This window comes from Lipophrys pholis (assembly GCF_963383615.2).
Source record: "Lipophrys pholis genome assembly, chromosome: 7".
Taxonomy (NCBI): Eukaryota; Metazoa; Chordata; class Actinopteri; order Blenniiformes; family Blenniidae; genus Lipophrys; species Lipophrys pholis.
The window spans coordinates 20,806,084-20,816,420 of NC_137638.1; positions in this window are offsets into that span (position 1 = coordinate 20,806,084).

Genomic DNA, 10,337 nt, shown 5'->3' on the forward strand with positions numbered 1-10,337 from the left:
CGTTATGAATTGGTAGTTTATCAAATGATGTGTGTCTTCTTTTTCCGCACCCACAATATCTGCTTTAGTCGCTAAGTTCTTACTTTTTCCAAAGCAACATCTCAATGTTCAGTTAGTTGCTGAATTCCTAGAGGTATGCACATCTTTTACTGGAGGCTTTGTATCGAGAGTGCTGTGTGTTGTCTCATGATGTGACAGAGGCTGCGTAGTTTGACTGCTGTTGGCACTGTGCTGCAATGCATTATCTCAAAGACAGATGATACTTGTGGGAAAAACACTTTTTTTTAATCATAGGGGTGCATGAAAATATAACACTGTGCAATGTTTGTGGTTCCAACAATCTGAGATCGTTGTTTATATCTACAGCATGAGAACTTGAAACAGGAACTGTTTTTCGGTTCCATTAAAATGATCTTAGACGCATATTTTAGGACAGTCATATATATGCAATGCGTTGGCACACGAGCTGCAGTAAAAGTTTAAGCGTGAGGTTAAAGGGAAGGAAATGAATAAGTGCAGAGAGGAAAAGCCACGTGTCGGGATGGTAAAAGTTTTTGGGAAGTAGGTAAGGAATTGAGTAGCCTATAGGACAGGCGGAGTCAGCAGGAAGGACTGAGAGTCCAGCTGGTACCCGAATCCCGTGGTCGACTTCAAGGACCTCGCTCTGTTTCACCCTCTCTTAAACACACGCACGCACACACCTACTACACCCACTCATCCACCCACACATACACACATAGAAACGCTCTCCACCATTCCTCATTGTCTGGCTCCAATCTCTCTGTGCACTCACTCCCCACATCATCTCCACCCACCTTCCCCTCCTTTACTTTTGCTGCATCTGTCATTTTCACCCCCTCTCCATTTTTGATCCACCGGCTGATAATGATGAATTTCCCTCAGCTGTACCAGAGTTGGCAGAAAAAAGTTTGCTCAGCAAAGTTTTAAAAGTAAAGTGAAGAGAGCGCAGCTTATGATATTAGTGCAAGTTCAACATGATACTGTGTAAGACAAAGCCATTTTTCCTCATTTAACAACTTCTGCTGTCTTTTGCAAAATACACCTTTTTTTTTATGGCAACCTCGTTTCTACTTATTTAGTCAATTTTTGTTCCACCACTCTTCTATTTTAGCCGTGTCACAAAGCCGAGCTTTGCAGTCGTGATTTCAGCCAAGGCTATTTTAATTGAAAAGGTCACTCACTTAAGTCAGCAGAAAATAAGTGTAACGTTGGTAAAGCGTTGGTAAAGCGTTGGTAAAGCATTGGTAAAGCGGTAGCTTCATAAATCCCGCAACGCTATTAATCACAGGCTTTGGGTGGCTCGCTCTTCAGAGTTGTAAACGGTCTGGCAGGTAGTGGCTCCACCTGGGGCTCTTTTTCACCTTTCTCTTTTCATTCATGCACTGACAATGTCTATATAGATGTATTTCTTATATTTATATATAATCAAACTTGAGTTTGTCTAAACGAAATATTATCTTTCTTGTATTCCCAGTGCTCAACGTTACAGTGAAGACAAACACTGGTGGACATATCAACTCTCAAAAATATTCATTCAAAAGAAGCCCTCAAAATGAAAGCACGGGATACTTTTCTGCATATATTCCAGATTGTAGAAATTGTTTTGTGGCTTTCTTGATATATTCAAATCTAATCTTGTCACTCTCCAGGCTGACAATGTGGGCACCTCTTGTGATATCTAAGGTGGTCCCCGACCCTGAGTTGACAAACACTGATATATATATATATATATATATATATATATATATATATATATATATATATATATATATATATATATATATATATATATATATATATATATATATATATATATAATGAAGCATTACGTGTGTTTCAGTAACTGCTCCCTACGGATGTTTGTGCGTTTTAAGCATTAGCCAAGACCTTTGGAGCTTTATCAAGCTGCCTGTAATATTAAACCTTTTATTCGGCACGGATAACCTTATTAGCAGGTCTTTTCAAAGAAATACAACAAGGCATTTACCTGAACACACCTGGTTAATTGGACTAAAGCTTGTATGTACAGTAATTCAATTCCAAAGCTCCTTTTGGTCCTCCTTTCCTCTCTTCGCCTCCTCCTTGCTCCACCTCGCTCCCTCGCTCCAGGATTACGTGCAGGTTACCGAAGCTAGCACAGTGTGGATTAGCTGGGTCGCTCCTCCATGCTTGGTGCCTCTCTTAATGTGATTATGCATCATCAAGCTTGTTTACTGTTTGCTTGTTCATTGTTGAGGCCTGACAAAAGTTCAGCCCCCTTCAACCCACTTACTGGTGCCCACGCCCACACACTCGTACGGCGCTTAAACTGTCATCCCACCCTGCTCATCCTTTGACAAACAAACAAACAAACTCCACATTATTTCCCCGTCAACAAAGTACAAGTACCGCTTCCAAAAAGTCAGTGCTGATTTCTTTTATAAGGCAGCACACTATTTTCTTCTCTTGTGGTTTTTGTAGACTGGTTGCATCCATGGCTGAAATTGCTAAAAAAAATAAAAAAAATAAAAATAAAAGTAAAAGTATTTAAACCAGGGACTGTTCACATTATGAAAGGATCTTTCTTTTTTTCATTTGTAAGAAACCATTAGACAGTGCTCCACAGATCAGGTGTCTATTGGAATTCCCTTTAGCTAGTCTACGATGACCATCTTTAAGGGTCTACCTCCGCCTTTCATTAGACTAATGAAGCCATCAAGGCCGCCTGTTTGTACAGAGCCAGGCCTAGCTCTGTCAGCCTTCTCAGCTCTGCACTCCATCAGTGCTGAATGAGCCTCTGTGTGGCCTGAGGGGGGTGTGACTTAGACTCGGTGTGTCATTAGCTATTGATGTTATTGGCTCATTATCTCCCAATTAGGCTGCTATCAGAGCTAGCTGCCATTTTCATTACGACGTAGACCTCCATGATCTAACAAAGACCAGTGCTGCTGATTAAAGATGGTTTCAGCAATAACATGTAGTGTGAGGTCTTTGAACTCTTGGTGATATAGTTAGAGCGGAGGTGATATAACACAATGAGGCTGATTAGAGAGGGCATGTCTCTTATTGTGCCACTTACCGAGGTTGAGGCAGAGTAATACTGATTAATGCGTCGGTGGTGGCACATTCGGCTAATAACATACAGTCGATTATGACGCAGGATAATTGAGGAAGGTGACAATTAAGCTGACAAAAGTATAATGGACAATCACTACTGATTTTGTTTTTAAAAGTATAAGCACCTAGTATACCACCACTTATGTTTTTGCCATATGTACAAACATGTACTTTTTGTGTGCGCGTCATTTGTATACAGCGTTTGACCGCTGAAGGACAGGTAAAATCTTGAGTGTCTGCATTACCGGACTAATCAGCTCCGTTAATCACCCAGGGTGGGTCAGCCTGTAAGGCAGGGACCAAAATCACCTCTCCTCAGGTAACTCAGACCAAGGAAATAAAGTCATGCAAATTAGAGGCCTAGAATAAAGATTATAGTCACCATGTTTGTCCTTCACTTTGACCATGGAATCAGTGCCAGCTGGGCAATACTTGTCCCTCAAGTTGTATTACTTTTTTAATTAACCCACCACAGACTCCTCAGAGTGATGAGATTTGTTAGAGTTGTCTGTTAAATGCTATCAATTATGTAGCTTGGTTGCTACAGAATGTGGAAAATAATTGACATGTCATACACATGTTGTAACACACTGTATTTTGATTGTGACGTTCAGCCATCGCCACAAGACAATGTCTTTAATGTTTGGTCTTTTAATCATAAGGTGTTTTAAATTCCTTTCAAGCAATTAATTGTGGGAAATAAACAAGTAATACAGTAGCGCGGACGTGTTCTTGGTGGCCTTGCTGGTGTGCTGCAATTCTGCCTGTTTACCCATCATAGGGGTGAGTTCCCTGATCCGTGAGAACTCTGTAAGTGTCTGCCGGGTTGATTAACTCCACGTCGCAGCACAACGTCTTCCCCCTCACTGCATAAATGGGCTTTAATTGAGGGAGCTGGCTCCTTAGCAGGGAACCTCTTTCACTCTGTGTCGATTAAAATGTCATTTTACAGCCAAAAAAGAAACACGTTCCCAATCACTGCCCTTGAATTATTGTTCTGTAGCTCGAGGCTTGTATTTTAAAGTCACTGAATAATTGCAATCAGATTATTCTAATCAAGTGCTGGAACAGTAATTACAGGTTGCAGTCATTTAAGCTGCCCTGGAAGTCCCATACACACTGCTGGTGTGCATATTAAAAGTTTATGTCGCAAGAGATAAATTTAATGAAGAGGATTGTAATCTCTCAGACACTTTTTTTTACCTCATCCTCAATCATCAGCGCAGGTCCGCCACAGCTAGTTATGGTAGATATTTTTCGCACCCTGCGCCATTCTCCTCCTGCCCCCTCAGTCCCCTTCAGACAGCAAAGACCAGGCAATAGCACCAAACAGCTATCCCAATAGGACTAGACGCGTTTCCACCCACTCATCTCCCCCCACTGATAACCTCATCTGTGCCCAGGTCTGGATTTCATGTCAAAGCAAACGTTAGGTGACTTAGTGCTGTGCCAAGCTGTCAGAGAGGCATAAGAATTACAATCTGGAGGTCTGTGTGACAGCGGAACCGTCTCTCCTAATCCTGTTTACGCACATCCGCATCACCCTGTTCCAAAACAGAAACTAAGTGTGTGCTTTTCGTCTGTGTGTGTGTGTGTGTGTGTGTGTGTGTGTGTGTGTGTGTGTGTGTGTGTGTGTGTGTGTGTGTGTGTGTGTGTGTGTGTGTGTGTGTGTGTGTGTGTGTGTGTGTGTGTGTGTGTGTGTGTGTGTGTGTGTGTGTGCATGCATGCGTGTGCATTCATAGACTTGTTTTCTTCACTGTGTGAATTTGTGTCTTTGTGACAACAGTATGTCTGTGGCCCTGTGTGTGTTTGTGTGTGCCAGTGTGTGTGTGTGTTTGTGTGTGCCAGTGTGTGTGTGTGTGTGTGTGTGTGTGTGTGTGTGTGTGTGTGTGTGTGTGTGTGTGTTTGCGTGCTTATGTATTGTGTAGATGTAGAAGGTGTCGTACATGCCCTGAATGTATAATTCAATATGACTAATCATGGTGGTGGCTGCCAACCCAGCAGTACTGGCTGACAGACTGGGCCCACAGCTAATTTGATAAGGTTACAATGCTCTTGAGCTGAGATTCAGATTCAGCAGCAGTTGCAGCGCAACAGAGGTAGCGGCACCACATCTCGCGCAGCTACCTGAGATACAGTCCCAATTGACTACTCTGGGCTTCCGTCCACCGCTAGCTATTCCACCCTTAATCCCTATTCAGTTAGCTTGGCTGCCTGGGAACCGTCTCCCTCTGTCTTAGACGCTAATCACTGAAAGCATGAAAAAAGGGGGTATGCGGGGCTGAAAGAGGAACAGAATTTAACATCATCATAATCACCCACGAAATGTACCTGTGCCTTATGAAACACACACAGGCTTACGGAAATCAATCACAAAGCCATTGATCCCCATAACAGAGCGCCGTGGTGCGTTGCTTCCCGTCTTCTTTGTGTTAAAACAGGTCACTTTTTAATCTCTTTACCGCTAGTGTTTTGGTGTAATTCTGTATCTCTGTCGGCAAATGCAACATCTCCACAAACTGGGTGAAGTGGATTACATATAGTCCACGTATGTGTGACGTGAAGGTAGTTTTTAATTCATCCCAGCGCTTCACGTCTTAAACCAATTTTTGTTGTACGTAGCTGTGTGATATGTTAATTAATGTTTATACATTTTGTATTAAATGAAACACGGTTGGCAAATCTTGAACTTTTTGATAAGACTAAAGAATTAATGTGCTTTATCTCCTGTGAAATATGTTTCATCAATGGAGTATACCATTGCTGATACGCTGGTATTTATGTGTACAGTCAGGGATCCTAAGCAACTATACAACATTCAAAACAAGTCCTATATTTAAGTATTTGCTCACATTTGAATGCTATTTTTTGCTGGTTGTTCTTCATACATATTCATCTCCTTCTTCAGCTGTTTTTGCTCATCACGCCGTAATGCTGTGTGAAAACTTTTCTTTGAGAGTTCTGAGTTTGGGGAGCTCAAACTGGCTGGGTCTGATCGGACATGAGGAGTTATTAAGTCAAGCTTTTGCACAGGATAGAGGATAATCGAGGTGTCATTTTGTTTCTCAGCGATATTGAACTTCATGGAGTTTTCTCAGCGTGTGCTTTGGTATTCTGTACATACCCGATGTAAACTTATTTTTAAATTACAAAAAGAATGTCTGAAAACTGCTTTTTGACACAGTTTCTGAATTTAATATAGTTTTCAAGCAGCTGTTCCCAAATTTGGGTACAAGTATGGTCATCACACGTGGAAAATCTCTCATTAGCATATCAGCTAAACGTATTCAGCTTGTTTCTAATATTGAGGCGTCGTCTACATTAGATACTACAGCAGGAAGCCCTCTGTCCAAAGGACCTGAACATACAGATCAGTCAGCTGCTGAAGTAGAATGAAAAGGAGGAAGAAATGAGAGCGCAAGAGGTAAGGGGGTGTCATCAAGCGGTTAAGATAAAACTGGCAGGTTATTACACTTTTTTTCCATTTCAAAGTCCAATATAAAATTTCTATTATAAGGACAATTAATTACCCCCGCAAAATGGCAAATGTGCATCCTTGTCAGGTGGAGTGTACTCTGATGGCCTTTCCTCAAACAGAGAATGTGAAGATTTGATCTCTTCTAATGGTTCTGCAGGAAAGGGTAATTACGGCATGGTCAAAGCTAATTTGCTTTCTGCCAGATGAACTGTTGTATTTTATTGCAGGCTGACATTTTAAAGTAATTATGGCACTGTTGACCCCAGACAATTTCAGTTGTAGCGTGGTCTTGGGCGATCCTCTCTCTCTCTGTCTGTCTCTCTCTCTCTCTCGCTCTCTCTCTCTCTCGCTCTCTCACTGAATGGAAGTCAGAGGCGTAACAAGGTAATGACACGGACGGAGAGAGCCATATGGGATCCCCCATCCAGCTCACAGCCTCAAACCTTCACATCATCATTACCCACCATGCATTTCACATTGACTTTGCATCCGGATAGAAATATATTCCACTGCAGTGATATGTGTGTGGGCAAGTGTTTTCCTCGTAGTCCATGTAGGTCAGACTACATGGCCATGAGTGTGTGTGTGTGTGTGTGTGTGGGTGTTTGTGTGTGTGTGCGCGCGTGTGTGTGGGTAACGTACATTGTCCCTTCATCCCCGTGTTGCATTCATTGTCCATCCCATAGATCCATGTATCGATGAAGGTGTAATTATGTGCCTCAGTGATCATCTCTCTGTTTCTTTACTGCACAGGAATTAAGTAGGCAAAGGTCAGTGTGTGCTCCCTGAAAATTGCCTGCAGAAAATCATATGGCGATGAGAGCAATTATGGATTTTTTCTCCCCCTCTCAGGACCCTTCTCTCTCCCTTGTACTCTTTTTCTCAGTGTTTCTCCTTTCGTCAATAAACATTTGAGCAGATGTCAATCGATGTGTGCTTCTAGCAGCAACCTCCGTATTTGTACTGCAGCAACCCCATAAATTATCTCTCCTGTATTCTCTAGTTATTTTGGAAATGCATGCAGACAAGGGTATACACAAACGAGCGCACAGACAAATACACACGCGCGCATGCAGTGAAAGTGTTTTGAATCAGTGAAAAAGTATGCTAATGAAAACAATAGTAGGGAGATGGTTCATTACCTCAGAAGATTGTCTGATGAATTGTGCTAGCAGCAGAATACAGCGTATACTTTATATACTGTTTTCACTACTTTGTGTGAATTCATTGAGAGTGGTGCTTTGGTCCAACTATTTGTGTAGCTAATTCCAGTCAGCACCTGATGATTCCATCTTACTTATTAGCTGAACTAAGCCAGAATAGAGAGACTTGATTAATAGGGATGCCCACTTTCTATCATTCTTCACCATCTACCCTCATCATCCCCTAATATCACTCTGGATCTAATAAAGACTGACACTTGTGACACTTCAAACATGTCGCCACCAACAGCTCCAGCTGAACAAAAGAGCCCCCAGCGTTTCATGTTCCAATGGCGGGCCAGAGCAGGCCGGTGCATCCCGGCCCAGCAGGTGTCTCCCACACATCCTGGTACTGAGAAACACTCCCTCTCATTCAGTCTGTCACGGAACACAATGGCACAAAAAGCCCCTCGCCTGACATGCACACAATGGCCACCATGCACAGACAGGGCCTATGCCTTAGTGATGCCTACTGTCTTAGAGAAAATATATGTGTAAACATGGAGCAGAGGCACTTTCATTTGACTGGTATCAGCAGTGCTGGGGACATGATATGGATCAGGTGAGGTCTTTTCTCAGCACTGTCACAACTGAGGTTAGAAGTAATGGACTTAAAGGCTTCTGTAAATAGTATGTAAATAAAGTAAATTAATTATAGTTTTTAGAAAAAGCTGTGTTTTTGTGCTGGAGCAATACAATAGGGTACCCCCCCCCCCCATCAAACAAAACCAGTTTGGAAATATTATAAATTGATTCCCAAAAGGTGCCTGTAGGGTCATAGCCTTTTATCAATATATCTGGTAAATATCTCACTGTGGCCATCAACTGCTAGGAACAGGTATGAAAAGCTATGCATAAATGAGTGGATACACAGCAGGAGTTAGGCAACATGACACACACACACACACACACACACACACACACACACACACACACACACACACACACACACACACACACACACACACACACACACAACAAGTTGACTTTCTGCACTGTGCCATGACTTAATAGGCACCCCGTACCTTGACATCTTTTGTCTGGATTATAATGAAGTAACACTGCACTGACTAAATTGTTCTCTTTGGAGCCAGGCGTCCCAGATATTTTGCTACCACTTTCTTTTAACAGAATCTCAGCTTTGCAATTGAAGTTATGCCTAATACAAAAGCGTTCGGGGACCTCTACAACCTCTATAAACAATTGGATGGAAGGATCAAAGGCAACAAGGCTGCTCTCAGCTGCCTGTAGGGGTTGTAAGTGAATATATAGCCTGCTGTGCATTGTGTGGCTGAGATTTCTCCTCCGTCTCTCAAAGAATAGCATGCCTAATTATAAAAGCCTTGTCAATTGCCTGATACAACTTTGATAATGTGAGCCTCTAGCTTAATGCGCAGCACAATTATGTTTTCAGGAAGTAGAGCTATAGTTCTCGCTAATCACATTCACCTTAGTAATCTAATAATAACTCCGTCTCTCTCATTAATATGTATTGAAGTCTGGGCCAGGTGATGGCCTCGTTACAGTGTGGAAAAACTACTGTAACTGTAAAATTGTCATATCAGGACATATTCAGGAGATTAATTTATGACAAGCTCAGCAATTTTTTAATCACATTATTACTGGCCTTTTCAGCTCAGGACTCCATTGTTAAGGATAAGTGGTCTCACTGGTGGTAATACATCCATATTTGGCTGTCAATGTTTGATAACTTGATTTATTGTATCATAATACAGACTTTAAAAAAAAAAAAAATTATTTATTCTGTGGATGGTTCCTTTGGGTTCGCAATTGACAAACTGTGAATAATCTTTCCCAAATTCTGGTGATAAAGTGAGAGTAAAATGATTCATTCCCATGTGTAGGGTAATACGTTCAGATTGTAGGTGGGAGTACATTAGTCCATGTCCAGTCCTCTAAAAACTGGGATGGTGAATAAATTGTGAATACAACCAGGATGCAGTGGTTTGCAAGTCTCTTAAAACCACATTTCATTCATAATAGAGCACAGATAGTACATCAGATAAGTTTCACTTCTCATAAAAGATCATGATTTGAAAATTGACAGTGACAAGCCTCAAAAAAGCTTGAACAGACAACAATAAAACAAAATGGTATTAATGAAAACAATAGCACTTTACGACTAATCAGTGGTAATTGACAAAACAATTGTGATATAACTGAGTTTAAAAAAGTGTTTAAGAGAGACAAAGTCAGATAAATGAAGACTTTTGAGACGTTACCATCTGTAGCGCATGAATTGAGAAATCCTTTGTGCAATTGACAATATGTTGATTGTCAATGTCAAGATTGCCAAGATGTTTGTGGTGACCTTCGTGTCGCTCTGCATGAACAGCAGGCATGTTTATGTATTGGAAAACCCAGCATGGACCCAGGGACACTCATGGAAATCATTGTCTGTGAACACGGTGCAATCCACAAGACCAAACCAGAGATATAGTCTCTCCAACGAGGTCTGGGCCGACCTTGAGGCCGTCCCTCTAGGTTTACCCTGCCTGGTAAACCTAGAGGGAGGCGGC